Genomic DNA, 18,938 nt, shown 5'->3' with positions numbered 1-18,938 from the left:
AATAAAAAAGGAAAACACTTTACGGTCGCTAAAGGTTAACGGCGATAGAGAAATATATATTTTTATTGCCGTTTTGCCGTAAAATATTATTATTTAAAAAAATAACACATAGAACCTCAAAACGCGGTTTTTCTGTTTCTTCCCTTTTTCCCGGTGATTATCGTAAATGTGAAATACGGCGGGTCGAAAGGGCTTTCCCCGCTTTTGAATTTTCCACGCATTTTATTCACAAATTTATCGACCCCCCCATTCCTATTATTACTAAGTCGATAAAAAAGTCAGAAAATTAACGACCTGTTTACACCGACCACCATTTAAGTTTGAATTTACATAAGTTTCAACAAATATGTAAGTTCACCTCGATTGAAGTAAGATATTTCGATAAATAATTTCAACTAATATATAATAGTGCATAGTTTGTATATAATTTTGTGCATACATAGTTTGAAACAATCCGTTTCACAAGAAATGCAATCACCATAGTCTGGAATTAGGCTCAAAGTTTGAGCAATCAATATGACCGAAACAGGCCTCATATTCACTGGCCCGAATAATGCGGCCGTTTATGCAACTGTAACAAGTTTCAGTACGAAGTTTCTTGAAATCGCGAATGCATCGTGCATACTCCATAGTGAGTATAATACCTGGCGTTGGCATGGAGTATTGATTCGGGTATGAGAGGGACTTTGCTTGCGAATTGCACTTCGCTACCGTGCTTTCACTTTTGACAAACATTGCCATTATACAATTACATCTGTATTTTGACTCTAGGATCATTGAACGTCAATTATTCAAGTAAATTGCTTAAATCTGACGCAAATTGTACACTTGTCCAATATGAACTTTGATCCAAATACAAATACATTTGTACATACATATATCATACCACAATTTTAAACGTTATTTTTCGAAAACAGATCTTAAACATTTATTCATTATAAGCTTTTTATTAGATTCACTTGGTTATTTTTAAACTATACTTTTATATATGTATGTATACTTTGTATAGAACAGATTTTTCTGAAGTTGCTCTTGCTAAAGACATGTGTCTAATCATGAATTCTAAATAATAAATATCATAAAATCCCCGATTATAAACTGTAATATCTTGACGATGAAACGGTTTGGAGAAGAACCATTATTTAATTTAAAATACCACCGTCCAAAAATTTATTTAGGTCACAGTTTAAAGCTTGCATCTCCTAATTCCAACCTACATATATTTTTGAACATTTTTCTATGCTTGAACTTGGTATCACCAAATCATCAATCAACCAAATCAAAGAACAACAGTACCACTTTTTAATTATGAATTTCATATATGTACATATATCTATGTATCTGCGAGTAAAGGCATTATATCCAAATTCACCGAAAATTAATGTTATACACTATTTTATTTGAATTCCAAATTAAAACTATCAATTATTATATATTAATTAATGGAATTATCTTTCTCTAAAAAAAACATTATAGATTATTATCCTTCGAATGATGAACGAATATCATCATCATCATCTACAGCCATTCATCATATACCCATATTCACTGCGATTTTCTATTTACCCTTTTGCATTATCTCGGGTATCATTCTAGCACTTCTTTTGTCCACCTTTCATCCATGTGGCCTTGGGTATCTTCTAGCCATGTGGCCCGCCCATTGGAGTTTCAATATATTCACTCCATCTACTATATGCACAACCTTTGTCATACTACTCACCCACGTTTTCCGTTTTCTGTCTTTCCTCGTTATGCCAAGCATACAGCGTTCCATACTTCGTTGAGTGCATCTTGGACTTTGCGTATCATCTTAGCATTCAATGTCCAAGTTTCACTTACATATGTACGTCATCACTAGCAGGACACATTGATCGAAGATCTTTTTCTTCAGGATTTTTTTTCTATATAAAGATAAATAAATAATTGTATTCACTTGAACAAAAATGGACTTAAACACTACACATAGAGAATTGTTTTCATTTAAGTTCTATTGAAATGTAAATATGTATGTACGTGAGGCCTAATTTAAAAATGAATAAGTAGATATGTTAATAAAAATCATTGCATACTATGTATTATAGAAAGGATAGCTTTCATCGCAAATAAATATTATATGTACAATGTAATTGAAATAAAGTACGTAAATATATTATTATATCTGCAGTGTTTGTTGTTACACAAAAATTATGATATGGTTTTAATCAAATCATAGGGGATGCAAATGCGTCCCTTTAAACGAATATTTTGTATGCATTGTTGAAAAGCCGATTGAATATATCAATAAATATTTACGAGCTGGGGGAGACATTTGCATACATTTTGAGATCGTCGAATCATGTCGGTGTTGCAATCGGTCGCCGATAGTCGGCGCTGGCGTGATCTGGTAAACAGCCCGCCAAACAAATTTCAAATACGCGAGAAGCTCGCGCCCGTAAATCATCGGTAACTTTGCGGCGTGTTGGGTGGTAGGCAGGTGTGAGGGTGGTTGCGGGTGGTGGAAGCTGATAAGCGAAGCCTTACGGAAGTGGGCTTCGCCCCCTTTGGCCGCACCTGAGCCACCCCTCCACCCCCCCCCCACACTTCTCTCGCCCAACAATGGAGCCGTCGCGGGACGATTAATGAACACTCGGTTAATAGGTTAAGTTCCACAGAACGTTCATAACGCGACCGGTTCGCTACTACGATTCTACATATTGCAAGCCTTCTAGTACAATGGTTAATCGATTGATACTTACGATGCTTTTAACGGAAATATTCGTCGGTAGATCTTTCAACAAAAGAAATGTTGGTATCAAAATTGTTAATAATGCCAATTTTATAAAATACTAGCTGAACCCGGCACGCGTTGCAATGCCACAATAACGCGTGCAATTCCCGTTCCCGTTCTCGTTCCCGTTCCACAGACATACATAGATATATTTGTTGACGTGGGCCATCCGCTGTGTGTTTGTGGTACATCCCTGAATGGTCAATACATTTGAGTGCGAGGTAGGCGTGGCGCGATTATTATCACACTCGGGGCGTGAGGCGTCGAAGACGGAATAGCTTTAATTGCGCGTCAGTAAAATCGTAATCACAGTTATCTTCCCGGACATGCATACAACAAATCCTGAAAGTTCCATCGTAATCGGTTCAGTGATTTAGGAGAATATTCGAGACACATTGACAGACATTCAATTTTATATATGTACGAGTATATTGTATATATGTATATATATATATATATATATATATATATATATATATATATATATATATATATATATATATATATATATATATATATATATATATATATATAGACTAGCTGAACCCGACATGCGTTGCAATGCCAGAATAAGGCATGCAATTCCCGTTCCCGTTCCCGTTTCAAGTGATGGTTGGAGCTCAACTAACGTCTCTTCAACGCCGTGTCGTCATAAACTAACTGGTAACATGGTTACCAACGAACACATTTCCTTGACTAGACAATGGCGCTTCAAACCTTCGCGTCGGTAAAATCGTAATTACGGATATTATTATTTAGAGGTTTTTTCCCGTTTTTTTTTCACAGTAAGTTTCCCGGACATGCATACAACACAATCTGAAAGTTTTAGAGTGGTTTAGGAGCCTATACGCGACAGACGGACAAACAAACAGACATTTAATTTTATTTATACATAGATAATGTGAAAAAGATAAAGTTTAAATAATTCAAATCTGGCTAAACGAGTGGGGGGCGGAAAGTCGAAGATATAAGGCTACAGGCTAGTGACTGTCACCGTCTCCAAAATTCTTAAACGTTTTTGTTACGAAGTGGCGGGACACCCTTAATGATTCAAATGAATTTAATATCAAAATACCCACAGTTAAAATACCAATGTTCAAAATAATAACTTTTAAAGTGATCGTTTATTGCTAGTTATGATATTTTCAGAAGCAATAAATATGTACTTATGTACGTACTTACATTTAATACACTCGTTTATACACAAAAATACGTATTTCAAATATTATATTACACTAGTGGCCTGTGTGCACTCGGTAGAATATCGCAATTCGGATCAACGCAATTAGATCGAATAAATTAAAGATACGATTATTTTTTCAAAGAAATTAATGATATTTTAAAAATTATAAATGTGAACGAAGTGATATGCGCACAGTAACAGCGAGTACTTTATACACACGCACGCATTAGACAATTATTGTATACGATAGCTTCTTGGATCACATTTGATGAAAAGCGGTATTTTTCATTTAAAAAATACAATATTCATCTAATATATATTTACGAAAGAGACTGTGTGTATGTTTGTTTGGTTCGTAAAATCCGTGAAGTTCAATTTAATAAAAAAAACAAATGAATATTCAAATAAATTTAAATAAAATAAAACTATTCAAACAAATTTAATAAAATGTTTACTATTAGATTAGCCATGTGTAAGCGGTTTATGTTACAAATACCGAGCAAAGCTGGGTAAAACCACTAGTATATTATATTTTTTCATAGCGATCCATCTTTAAATTTAAATCGTATAATTTAATTTTTTTTAATAAAATTGAAAACAACTTTTTAAAAATATAATTTAAAACATCCACATATGTGTGCATGTATCAATAATAACGAAACAACTATTTTTAAAATAAAAATACATGAACTCACTGGTTTTAATATTTTTGGACGCTTTTAATTCAATGAAATATTTACGGGACACCCGGGCTCCGCTCCAAAGCCCTGATTTTGTACATATTATGAATGTATATGTATGCATGATGCATGTGAAAGTTAAATGTTTTGCGTCTAAATGTATTTTCTCAGTATTTTGTTGGACATCATCCAAATAAAAACGAGACAATGTGTTGGAAAAGACACTTTCTTTGGGAAAAACATTTTTAATCATCTCAAATGAATGCGATTAATTTCATATTTTTATTTGTTCATTAAATCTTTGCTTGGATACAATTTTTTTACTGCGTATTATAACAGAACCTATTTATTAAGGAAAAATTTTTGTTTAATATTATGTATTTGAAAAAAGAAATAAAAAAAACATAATTTTGCATTTATTTTTTTTTTATAAATACAGATAATGATTTGATGCTGCGACAAAGGGTGTTGTTGTGCCCTTAGTTAGTGCAGGACCAATGATCGATCGTCCTCGCCCTGTCTCGCTTTGTCCGGCGATTTATCGTCGTGTCCACTTAGCCACGATTAACGGTGTCGACGCGATATGATTTCACTTTCGCCTTTTGTCGTGTCTGCCAAAGTGTCCGATGGTGTGGTGAGTGGGTGGAGTGAAATGGGAGGGATGAAAAGGGAGGAAGGGCATGGTGATAATCCTCGGCTCGGTTGCCCAAAGACAAAACAGATTTCGCGCGTGAAAAACGAGCTTTTCGCGTGTCGTCCCTTATCTGTCTCGACGCGGAAAAAATAAACGTTCCTACACGCGTATTCGCGAAATCCCAACCAACGTTTCCCGAAATTCGGCTTATCTGAAAATTGTACGTGTTCTGAAAATTTCTCGCAAAAAATTTACCGACGCCGTAATTGATTCAATATTTTTAAGAATGTCAAAGTTACTATACATACATAATATATAATATATTGTAGCAAATGCTAAAAGGAGCCGCCATTATAAGTGGATTTCGAGGATTATCTCCAGGCTTAAGTGTTGTCGGCTAACAATGGAGACCCCCCCAAATGGACAGCATTCGGTCGCTTCCCGCTAGAATTCTCAGAACTGACAGCGCGAGACTGTGAGACTGCATATCTGGTACGTGACTATAACAATAGGTAAACAAACGCGTCGAGGAAAATGCAGTGAGCGACCTGCCCTTTATAAGCAGGTACTAATGCCATATGAAGGCATTCTGGACGGAGCACTGGCAGTGCGTGGATCTCCTTAATCACTCAATAAATGCTGTGAAGCGACTTTTGCCTTTTCTTTGGATTCTCCACCCACCCCTACGCAACAATATATAGTATAAGAATAATAAGTAAATAGCAGCATAGATCAATTGGTTAGAATGTAATGCGTTCAATTGTGTGATCATTGGTTCAATCATTGGCTGTGCTGCTGGCCAGATATTGGATATACCAGATACACCAGGAAGGCTTTACCCCAATGTGCCTTCATAGACAATTAATTACAAACAATGCAGCATTATATTACACAAATCACTGTATTTCGATAGCCTGAAGAACACAAATTAACAATTAATTAATCCATTGAGACATCTATGGATATAATTTTATATAATTTGTACATAAAAGACTTGTACATAATTTTTTACACATTGTACATACATTAAATACAGAAGATTTGTGACAGCAGGTAGGATGATTTTTTTGCCAATTTTGATGAACTGATAAGAAACTATCGATTTGAACCAACAGTATTAAATATTAGCCCGGGATCTAACCCAATAACCTCTTGGTGCTAAAAATAAACGCACCCACTGAGCCATACTGCTGGCTATGTATGAATATAGCGTAACGAGGAATGGTAGAAATGGAATACATGGGTAAGAAGTATGAAAGTAGAGAGATTGAAATGGCAATGGGTGGTTCACGTTTTTGTAAGAATAGACGAAAAGTGAACAAACGAAATGCTAGAATGGTACCTGAAGAATTGCAAAATGCCGGATATTAGAAGGATACTAGAAAAGTGGTGGGATGAGAGTTCTGCAAAACAGAGACGAGTGGAAGCGCGTTGGAGAGGCCTTCATCCAGCAGTGCATGGTAAATGGCTATAAATGATGATGTATGTAGGTGTGATGAACCGTTTCCGCGAATAAAAGAGGTAGGGATTGATTATGAAAATTTGCAATCAATACGACATGCAAAAGCTGACACGATACTAAAGCAGCATTTTACGACCAGTACCGGCTATAATCCCAAAACTCGGACCAAACATTCGGTTATTGGGCCGCTCGTTGGCCTCCATAAAACGGCAACGTTTCGCATTTGCATTCGCGCGCGTTCGCCGACCGGAAATGGTGGCGCTGGCGACTCGGCGAAAACCGGAGGTTCCGGTCGCAAACTCACATATCGACATGTTCGACGTTCCGCGAAAACTGCGAATGTAAATTTTTAAAACCCCCATCGAATTGAATCCACTTGCATAATACATACATACATTACACAAATATCACTTTGTTTGTAAGAAATGTTTTGTCACAAACTAATAACAATTTGTATATTTTTCATTCAATGTATCTTTTAAGTTAAAGTACATAAAAAAATTTGTTAAAAGAAAATAACAGTAGTTTTTAAATTAAATGACCAGTTGCTACATATACGCGTTATTACTTTTGTAGAATTCTTCAAAATGGCCGTTATAAAAATTGGAAAGTCACTCACGTGTTTTTGGCTTCAAAAAACCATTAAATTGTGGATAATAGCAAAAGGGAACTTCATATGTCAATTAGCGAACTACGTGTCTGTTAAATTAAACTGACCATGTAATTGAAATACAAATTTTTAACCATGTACAAATATATGTACATATATTTGTATAAAGGGCTCATTTCGCCACACACTGATTACACTGAACAAGAAAAAACGCGTTCTTTACTTAATGTAGCGGAGAACAATCAATAATCACTAAGTTTGACCCACTGAATTAGAATATGAGAATTATTTTTTTCTTGTTTATGAGATATGAGCGTATATAAAATTTTTACAGTTTTTTGGCATATTCAAATTCACAAAATCATTGTCATATTCAAATTCAGTGGGTCAAACTTGGTAAAGATTTATTAGTTTGCGCTGGTAATTTATTTTAGTAACTGACCCCTGAATTAAATATCATTAGCAAAAAGAAACTGTCATGAACAAACCAAACATTTTTAAGATCTTTGGATCAAGAGACGAGTTTGATAATGATTTGTTGAAAAAATCAGCCAGTTCCTTGAACTATTTGATAGAAATTTGGTGGATATTAACAACATATGCATGTGTTTTCCAATTAAAAAATCTTTTACTTCCCGAAAGAGATGAAATTCAAATTTTTTGAAAGACAATCAACTGGTGGGATTGAAGATCAACATGGTGAATACGTAACTGAAGAGCATATACAAAATTGCTCCATGTAACTGACAGCTTCACATATAATACAATTTGAGAAATGTTTCATGTTGCATTCCAAAGCCTCAACTTGCGTTATTATGTAGTATTACATACATATATGAAAACGATTCTTACTTTAAAAACACAGATATGCACACATGCATACATACTAGTAGTGTCGTATCGTTTTATATCGAACGAACGTAGTCGTAATCGTTATGGAAGCGCGGTAAAGAAAAGTCGTGAAAAACTTACACCGCCCGTTGGGAAAAACTCGTTGAATTTAAATATGCCCTTAAGAATATACGGCGCTGTCGCATAAAACCGTCGGATGCGTTTCGTTTAAATTAAAATCAAACTTTGGACGATCCCGACTGTATAAGTTTGGGTGCACGGTACTTAAAAATTGAAACGGTGCTATTATGAGATCTAATATTATCTCTTAACCAACAATATCATGAATAATGCATCGGTTGGTAGAGCGGTCGGTTAGAACAGTTCCATTCAAACTTTCTCTCACCAAGGCACCACTGTGAACCCTTTTGAATACACCCTACAACAATGAAAGTGAAAGCATAGTCTATTCAGTAAAAACTTTTCATAAGTAATCAAAACTAAACACTTTTCAAACTACCACATATTCAAAATGTGCATACAAATTTAAACGCTTGTAATTTGTATACGTAAATATAAACAAGTAATTTTCTAATTATTCAACATTTTGTTGCTTTTTATATTCAATAAATTTCTGAGGATAATTGACTTTTATTTAACTTAATTATTTATGTTGTCTCACAAAAATAAATATTTTTTTATAAATCCGGAAGCTAGCGTTGTAGTAAATGTCCTAACTTAAATTAAAACTTTTTTCAATTTTTGAAATAATCTTTATGCCTTAAAAATATACATATACTGTTTGAAATAACGGGATAATGAGAATAATTGCGCTTTTTTATAATTGTAAAAGCTTTTTATATTTGATAAAATATATACATATGTATTTACATACATATTATAATAGTTACTACTTTGCCAGGCTTCATCAATTGAGCTTCATTTATTTTAAACACATTTTTTGTTATTAATATTTGTTTAACTTTAATGTTAGTATTTACAATTCTCTATTTCCAATCTCAAAATCCTATTAACAATTTCATTTTTCATTGTACTGTTGGAAAACTTGCTGTAAACTTTCTAAAATACGCTGTACACTTTTTGAAATTACGTATCAAAAACATATTCAGTTGTGTATTTAGCTTTTAGTTAAAGCCTGTAATTTAAATTGAAAATTTTCATATTGAGAATGATTTGTATAGATGAAAATAAACGGAAAAAATTTAATACATTACATAGAAAACAAGATCATAAATTATACATATTATCTCATATTTGGATTGACTTCTACAAACTTAAATTAAGATTCGCACTTACATACCTCCAATGATATTGTATTTATATTTATTATATTTAGGTGGAACTATAATTATTTACTATTGAAGATTTTTAAGTCCTTAGGTTATCTCTATCTCTATGACGTATAGCGAGGTCCCCAACCTTTCTGAGAAATGAGCCGATTCAGAATTTTGAAAAGTATGGAGGGTCAGATGAAAAAAAAACATATTGGAATCCAATTCAAACAATTTTGCTTATATTTTTTATATACATATGTATGTATGTACATTTTTTCCAATAAATTAAAAAGGTAAAATTTATTTGCATATTTGTATATAATGCGAACATGGATTTTATACCTAAATTATGCATACGTGTTTATGTATGTCTGTAAAAAGGTTGGTAGCTATTAAAAAATCATTAAAATTATTACATTTATTTATTTTATTCTTTTTACATACAGGTGTGTACATATAATTCAAAATTATTGATGGAACAAAAATATGTTCAGATTTTAGAAACTAATTTTCAGAAACTAATTTTATAATGTCTGGTTTCAAATTTCAAATCTGGTAAAAAAATTTCCTGATGCCAATCGGTTAAACGCGATTTTTTAATTTAATATATTTCATATTGAAAAACGTCTGTTCGCAAATGTAAAATCGCAAAAATTGCATATCGCAAAAAAAGATTTTTCCAGCAAATGCTTGTATATTTGGATAATCAGACTCCTCCAATATAGTATAAAATTTAATTAACGTTTCATTTTTGAATATTGACTTCAAACCATCATTCGCTTGAAGATCGATTAATTCTAATTGAAAATCTTCTTCGATATCGTTGATATGGATATCAAATGAATTTGGAAAAATTGAAACTTTTAAATTACTTTTAAAATCTATAAGTCTATCTTCAAACGCTTTCTGTAATAATTTAATATTTTGAATACAATTTTCGATCAGAAAATTCTGAATAGGTATAGTTTTAGATAAATTCTCAGAACAAGGAAAACAAATGACGCACGGTCGCCAAGCTAAACGGAAAGTTGTTTTTTGCATTTCATTTGGGTCTTAACGACTTGGAAGCCATACCCCAATAGAAATTGTGAAGGAATTTGATTTTTTTTTATATAAAATATCACGATCAAGGCAATAATTTTAATAAGCTCAAAAAGTTTTCATTTTAAATTAGTTTTTAAAAATCAGGCCAATATCGCAATATCCTTGGGCCGGATGAAAATCTTTCGCGGACCGGCTCGGGCCTGCGGGCCGTAGGTTGGTGACCGCTGACGTATAGCTTTCAGTTTTAATATCCCTGTTACTTTCATCCCTGGTATTCGTGCAAAAAGGCACCATTATTGTGTGCCGGTGCTAATTACGACTTCGCAACAAAGCGCGTCTCGATTTATCAAAATTTACGTACGTCAAAAGCATAAAAAAGTATGAAATAATAAAATAATAAACGCACAGAAAAAGACGGAAGAGACTGTTAAAATTTCACTGAGTAATAAAGACAAATGTTCCTGGCGCTGAGCTTAACGATATCTCACTTTTATTATTTTTCAGCATAGCCGATTTATATTCCAAGATTTATTACATTGAGAACAATATATGTATGTTCATAGGTACAATAATAATAAATATTTTAAAGGCACTACTGATAAGTGGATATGCAAAAATTTCAATTGAAAAATTAACTTTTGAAATTTCATAAAGTATGAAAAAAATAATGTATGTTATAAAAAAGCGCTAAATGAAAATAGAAAGATAAGAAATAATACATACATACATATACATATACATGTACATATATTTATACATTTCTACATATGTATGTAATTATAATACACATGTAATATACATAGGTGATAATGACAAGAGGCTAAATGATTTTGGTAAACTACAAAATAGTGAACGTATGCTTTTTAGCAAGGTAATTTTCATACTTTCTTAAATTGATAAGGTAATTTTGCGTAACAAATCTAACAAAAATTGTTTGAACTTTCCTAAAATGAAGCCCTCGGAATGCTTTCGCACTTTATCAACATTAAAAAAATAACCCGATTTATATATAAATTTAAAATAAAAAAAATTATAAAATATTGAAATATAAAATTTACTTTTTAGAATAGATTTTATGTTTTTTTTTAATACATACATATGTACAGATGTACTTATACTCAAAATCTTTGAATCTTTCGAAAAACACATAGAAGACACATTAAGTATTATAAAATTATAAATATTATATAACTAAAAGTATTTTTTTAATTTGTTACAGATATCGAAGCCCACAAAGCTATTCATTACATCAAAATCCGCAGTTTCAAATGTATGTACATAAATAAATATGCATATGTATGTCAAATTCTAACATTCCTTGCTTTGGCGACAAAATAATCATTATAGATTATCGAGGAGACACGCACTATCACTGTATCGTCTATAATACATTCGTATTTGTACATATCTATCGCCATTGTTGCGTCATAAACGTTTAAAAGTAGAGTTGTAATGCATTCGTGTTTGTAAACGCGAAAGGCACGTACGGCACGAAAGACACGAACTAGTCGGAGGCCATAAAAGTCATCCCTCATTTTATGGCCGTATTTATGGAATTGCACCGCACCAAATAGACATAGTCCATTACGGACGCGGGTGGGGCAAAACCAAGGCGTTGTAAGGGGTTAAAAGCGGGGGATGGTGGAGGCGATAGTCCAAGGTTGGAAGTGCGCTAGACGTTATTAAAAAAAATTATTAAATAAACGTGTTCGCGGGAGTCTTTTGAAAATTTGCCAAGTCACATGAAAACTGCAGTATGTAGAGCGCACGCCAATAAAGGCGCCGCAAAGTGAGTGCTTTGAGGCTTAATTAGTCGTTAAGTGTCGGAGAAAAACCAATTTTCTAACGGCAACGTCATTATAGGCGAGATTGCACTCTTCTGTGTACATCTTTTCATTCGCGTAATTTATCAAATGCTACATAACATGTGGTGTTGTAGGGATTTTCCGTTTTTTTAACACTTACCACACTATGATGGATAGCATGGTCTTCATATTTTATGTACATATATTCCTCATCAAAACCTCAATGATTCGAATTATGCCATTACGAAATAAAAACATTGATAATTATTTCGTGGAAAGCCCCTTGTACACGTTCCTCACAGATGCGAGAAGGAAGCGGAATTCAGTACGCACCGCGCTCAACGGTGAGTGTGAGAATGATATCCACCTTGGAATGACTGCTCTGTTTCAGTCGTTATTTTCTTCATCTCTTGCACTTATTTTATATTTTTCGACGTTTAATCTAATATATAATTTTGAAAGAGACTTTGTATGTAACATTCGTTGGTTGGTTCGTTCGTAGGTGACAAGTTCGATTCATTTTTTTTCGATTCATAGTCGCCGATTTGATTTTTTTCGATTCAAAGGATTCAAAGTCCACGGGGGCGAAGCCCTAGAGGGCAAATCCCTAGGGGCGAAAGCTCCGAGGGCGCTAGCGCCGGATTCTGGTATACATATAATTTCGAAAGAGAGTATATATGTTTAAACGTTTCTGCGTGACAGTCAATTAAATAAAAAAAACTATTCAAATAAATTTAATAAAATGTTTACTATTAGATTAGTCATATTTAAACGGTTTATATTACAAATACCGAGCGAAGCCGGGTAAAACCACTAGTACATGATAAAATGATTTTTAAAGCTAATTAAAATAATAAACCTCGCAAATTTTACATTATTTCAACTTAAATGACGCATTTTTTACTGGACGCTTGCCTTTCAGCACAGTGGCCTGCGGATTTTTTTAATACAGTAAGGCAAGTGCTAATCCAGTGAAAATATGATATCGAGAAGTGTACTTAGACTTATAAATGAACCATTTTCATTTTTCATCGGCTATAAATTGAGGATGGGATATCTAAGTTAATGACCGAGCTTCGTTTTATGGCTCCGTAATGTGTACTCAGGGAACTGTTTAGATTAGCGATGGTGAACCTTTTTGCCAAAATTTGAGTTTGAAAAGGTGCCGCGAGTTTATAAACCTCATAATTTGGCAATACTTTGCCTTTTCGGTTAAAAGTCATTAGATCGGTTCAGTAAGTAGTATGAAAATAGTAAGAAATTTAAGAAGAAAAAAAACTGAAGACAATTGTAATCACGTGTAATATTTTCTTTTTTCTTTTCATTTTTTAGTGGAACCAATATTTTACTGTTTTTCATTATGAGAATTTTCCAAGGGCAATTTACAAAACAAAAATGTTTCTACGGGACTACTGTTGAATAATAATTGCGTCAAAATGATTTAAATAATAAATTTTAATTAAACACTTATTTTTTTAGTATTTTTTCACCCAACATATAAAATAGGCAATGTATAAAAGTAGCCATTTTTCATTTGAATTACCACTTATCTACATACATGCAATAATTGGCAGAATAATAATCATACTAACTTTCGTAATATCCCAAGAAAAGAGGTTTCATTAGAAATCTGGAAAACTTTAATTTTCCATCACACTTTCATGGCCAATTCACTATATTTGTGGCGATTAGCGACATGGCTACTCATTCCGGTGTCAAACTAACTTTTCTGCGGCTTACCCAGAACCGTTTAAATGTGTAGATACTTATGTATGCATAGTACATAATTCGATCAACCATTTAAAAAATTACATTAGCAGATACATATTAGTTTTAACATATCATTGGAAACCGTATTATATTTACCGCTAATTAAATATTTACTGAAAATATTGAATTGATATTTTAGTCGATGCATGCACTTTTTATGTCAGTTTTTATTTATTTATTTTTATACTAGACTTGCATCGTACCGAGTGTCAGACCACATATGTATGTATGTACATACATATGTACGTATTATACAAACAATGCACAGGAAATCATAGTACGAACAATGAGCATTTTCCACACGTGACTGGTCTTTTTGTCATACAGAGCTAAATAATAATAATAAAAAAAAAACTTGCACACGCACATCTGTTCTAAAAATCTGGAATATCCGGACCGGGATTTTCAGATGACAAAGATCTTCCTTTTCGGCCATTGTCTTCTTACTGGACTGTGTTATGCGCTAGAGTTGTTTGCGGGTTCGTCTATGCATATGCATTTTTTCCCGTTTCGCACGTATACTTTGTACAAGTACGACATGTACATATGCACATAAGTAGAGTATGTAGTTTTTTTTTGCACTCTGTTTTGTATGTCTATATATGTACATATTTTTTCTAAACAAGAACTGAAGCTCTTCCCTGCGCGAGTGGCTTTGTTTCGTTTGGAAAAACAATGCCATCGTTGTTTTGCTGCAAAAAGAGAGCTTTCCATTTTAATTATTGAAAATCTCCATGGAATATGTACACTCGTAGTATCTACCACAATAAGAGTTTTTTTAATGGACGTAAAGCATCAGTATCAATCGCCTGCCGATATAGTTTTTCATCTCTAGATCCCAAATTTAATTTCTTAGCTTACTACATGTAATAAATAATGACTCGTAGAATTAGCTGGCATTTTACAGATCAAAAAGCCATTTTTGACAGATGAAAAAATTAAAACGCTGGCTTATATCACTATCCACTACTAATTTAAATATATGTTACTTGTTTCGAAATTAATCCCAGGAACTATGTAAAATATAAATCAAATATATTCATCCAAATAATAATATTATTATAAAAATATTCATTCAAATCAAAATCTTTTCAAACAGTTTTAGAATATCTTGTAAGCACTTTCTTCTACAGACTATTTTAATATGTATAATTATGATCCATCAAAAATTATTTACTACTACTCACACTGTTGACTGTTTTTTTTATTTAAGTTAAGAAAGTCAAAAATAAGTTTTAGTTCCAAATATTTGGTCCTATTCAGTAACATCGATTGTTAGGTACTTTGTTGAATTTATTTCAAAAACCCAAAAGTACTTAATAAATATACATAATTCCGTTTAATTTAAGTTCAAGAAATTAAATAAAAATAGCCAACCATCTGCATATGAGCAGGTGGCAATTTTAAGTTCAACTATCAACATTTTAAATTGTATGTATTGTTGTATAGATATTGTGAAAATTGACGAAACGCGTAAAATTTTTCCACCCCTCTACCCCACTCCAATCAACGATTCAGCGAAGATTTATCGGCCATTTTAAAATCAATTTGAAGGCATAGAATGGCCGTCGCGGTTGATAAATTAACCCCCCCCGCCCCCCAGAATGAGAGCGCTCCGCATATACTTTTTCCACCTTCCCTTCAACGCGTCCCATTAAATCAGGAGGGGCTTGCTAGGAGGGTAGATGGAGAGCAGGGGATGTCAGGGATGTCCCGGACCGGTAGAGATCGGATCGGAGCTAAATCCGAAACTCGATCTGCTTAATGCGTTGAATATTTCACCTGTTGCGTGTGGAAACTCCCGTTTCGCTAGCCGGAGGCCTATCTCCATTAGTTTTCACATATCATATGTGCCGATATAACGAGCTTTGAATTTTCGAAGTTTTGAAGCAGGAAATTTACACGATTTCCATTCCGAAGCGAATTTTCCAATTACCGATGTAACTTTTATCGCCAGCTGCACCAGGTGCGGCCAATCTTATGACGCGTTCGTGCCGACTTTACAATTTATTTAAGTATGAACGTGCCAATGACGATTTTTGCTATCGCTTCGGCAGCGCCGAGTCGATCGGGAAATTGCATCTTTTGTGCCATTTTCACGCGAGGTCTGATGATTGGAATATTTGACCCGATTCCCTTACTATTAGCTGTCGTATAATATTTATTATTTTGTTGTGATGGAAAACTTTCAGCAATTGGTTATTGTATAAATTCTAATTTTGGTTTTTGGTCGATGGACGTTGTGGACAACTTTTGCCGTATCAGAGGATGGTTAAATAAAAAATTTCACTAATTTTAAACAATGTAATGTGCCTCCAACCAGTGGATTTATCTCGACAAAAATCTAGAAAAAGTAGTTTATTTCATATATGTACATATCTCTTTAGGCATCAATATTATACACATTTTAATATTCACCTATTGAAGTTTATTTGAGACGTTTATGATATTTTTACTGATTAAAGATAATTTAGACGCCATTTTGTTCGAAAGTCCCCATACAAAGCGCTCAGCGCTCGCAAGTAGTGTTTGTATGAAGGAAGCGCTATTTTCAAAAAATCGACATTTTTTTTCATGTTTCCGTCGTTACTTTGAAAAAAGAAGTCGTTGAAAGCTTCTTAGGTTAATTACGGATTTTATGAAACTTAAGGAAGCGAAAATGACTTATGTATTTTGAAGTAAAATGTCAAAGTTTACATCTAAACAGGCTATTTACACATAGGTCTCCTTACATTTCTTAAAATCATTGATTTTTTTCAAATATTTTTGTGTTCACATTAAAGATATATTTAAGGAAGTTTTTAACGACTTTTATTTTCAAATTATTCCCGAAAACATGAAAAAAATTACGATTTTCTAAAAATAACGCTTCCTCCATAACAACACCCATTGCGAGCGAAATCTGCTTTGTATGGGGACTTTCGAGCGAAACAGTAACTTTGAATTCTAATTTACCAGTCAAAACTCATCATAATCGACCCAAATTACACCTCAATAGGAGAATATTAAAAGATTGTTTTTTTTTTTTGATTATACGAAATCAAAACTATTGTCGATTTTGATATTGAAAATTTTTGTTAATCTTGTATATAATTTCAACAGAGACTTTGTATATATGTATGTAAGTATTTTTGATTGGAAATCGAAAACAAGTCAAAGTTTCTAATATTAATATTTAAGATTCGCCATATTTAAGCTGTTTATATTACAAATACTAAGCGAAGCCGGGTAAAACAACTAGTATTATATAAATCAATTGGTTGGAGGTGCAGGACATTGTTTAAAACCAATGATTTTTTTATTTATACTTCTCTTGTTACAAAGAAATTTTTCCACTAAGTCCATCGATGAAAATCAAAATTCTCGTTTTTCGCTCCAATCTAGTGTATGTATGTACGTCTTTGATAAACAGTCAATTTAAATTTATTACGAGCTAAAAATGGTGAGACTATATCCTCACCATTTAACTCGTCGTGTAATACTAAAATATATCGTTTTATTACAAGATCGACACATTGGATTATATAGTGCGATTTAATAATAGAGTACTTTCTATTCGTTGGATTTCATACCCGACGGCTATTTAAAACTTTTACTTTGGCGCGTCTGGAGCGTAGCGCACTCGCCTTCTGTCGAAGTTTTCCTCAATTTTTCCGACGGAAAATGCGACACTCGCTCTCCAAAGTGGTGAATAAAGACGATATGAACTTCTTGAATCCTTTCAAGTTGGTTCCGGCGCCGACAGTAACACGATAGCTTGGGCCTAGGAAAAAAACAACCCCAGATGAAACGAACACGCCAGTTTCGTATTACGCACAACAAAAATTATTAGCGACAGACTTCCCCTCATATGTATGCGCTGTATTTTCACCTTAAAATAAATACTGCGAACGCCACGCAATTTCTTCACAGAAGCTTGAGTACGCATTATGATGTTTTTTATTGAAAATTATTGCATTACCACTGTTTTTAATTGCGAAGATTGCGAAGAAGTATGTATGTATGTATATGTACATATGTGCTGAAAAGCGGCACAAATATGGTATAACACCAAGCCCGGCATGTTTTCAAATGGAATATTTTCCTATAGCAGTTATTGAAATAATTTCAAGCGAAATGAATCTTATTTAATAATTAGAGTTCAGTCGCCCATGCGAATTGAACGGGGCGGGCCTGGTGGTCAGCACGAACAATAATTACGATGCCTTGAAGCTGACTTAGTATACATATTGTATGAATTAGAACGAGCGAGGGTTTTTCTTGAGGGAAGACTAATCTGAAATTCTTTGAAGTCCGCCCCTGGAGTTCGGCCGCCCGTGTGAACTGCACGTATTTAACAAGTGAACAGCACCTGTATAATACCAATAATAAGAATTAGATATTTTATTTTAATAAATCAGATATGGCTGATGTGGATTAAATAACATATACTCTGGGAACTCCGTACATATCTTATTGATATACGCAGAGTTTTTATGTCAAGCTATGATTCGCACTAGTAAAGAGGTCGTATTTTATCCCCTGGAAAATTGTGATTATACATATTTCAACATTTTTTTAATACAGAAAAAGTTTGCCTATTTATATATTTATACACATATGTATGTATATATAAAAATGAATATTTATAATGGATAAAAATTTTCAATTTAAGACCCCCAAATTTGACTGTCGACGCTTTTTGGAAGTTTCCATCTGCGTGAAATAAAAAATAAACTTTTATTCATTATATACATAGATACATAAGTACAGAGATATAAATTGTGTATTAAAAACTAGACTCTGGCTTTGACTTTGACCTTATTTTGACTCTGGTTATAAGCCTCCCAATTTGCATTTACGACATCTATTTGCCAA

General features: G+C 33.3%; 1 protein-coding gene across 1 annotated transcript in view; it reads left to right on the top strand.

The window, feature by feature from the left end:
- The first annotated feature begins 11,725 nt into the window (after nt 1–11,725).
- LOC143922301 (discoidin domain-containing receptor 2-like) overlaps nt 11,726–18,938 on the top strand; it is a 116,732-nt gene continuing 109,519 nt past the window's right edge. Inside the window, exon 1 of the mRNA XM_077445527.1 lies at nt 11,726–11,776. The gene's annotated coding sequence lies outside the window, so the exon portion shown is untranslated. The remainder of the gene's footprint in view (nt 11,777–18,938) is intronic.

This window comes from Arctopsyche grandis, chromosome 2 (assembly GCF_051622035.1).
Source record: "Arctopsyche grandis isolate Sample6627 chromosome 2, ASM5162203v2, whole genome shotgun sequence".
Classification (NCBI taxonomy): Eukaryota; Metazoa; Arthropoda; class Insecta; order Trichoptera; family Hydropsychidae; genus Arctopsyche; species Arctopsyche grandis.
Note: the sequence above shows the minus strand (reverse complement) of the source record. Positions and strands in the feature narration are given on the sequence as shown.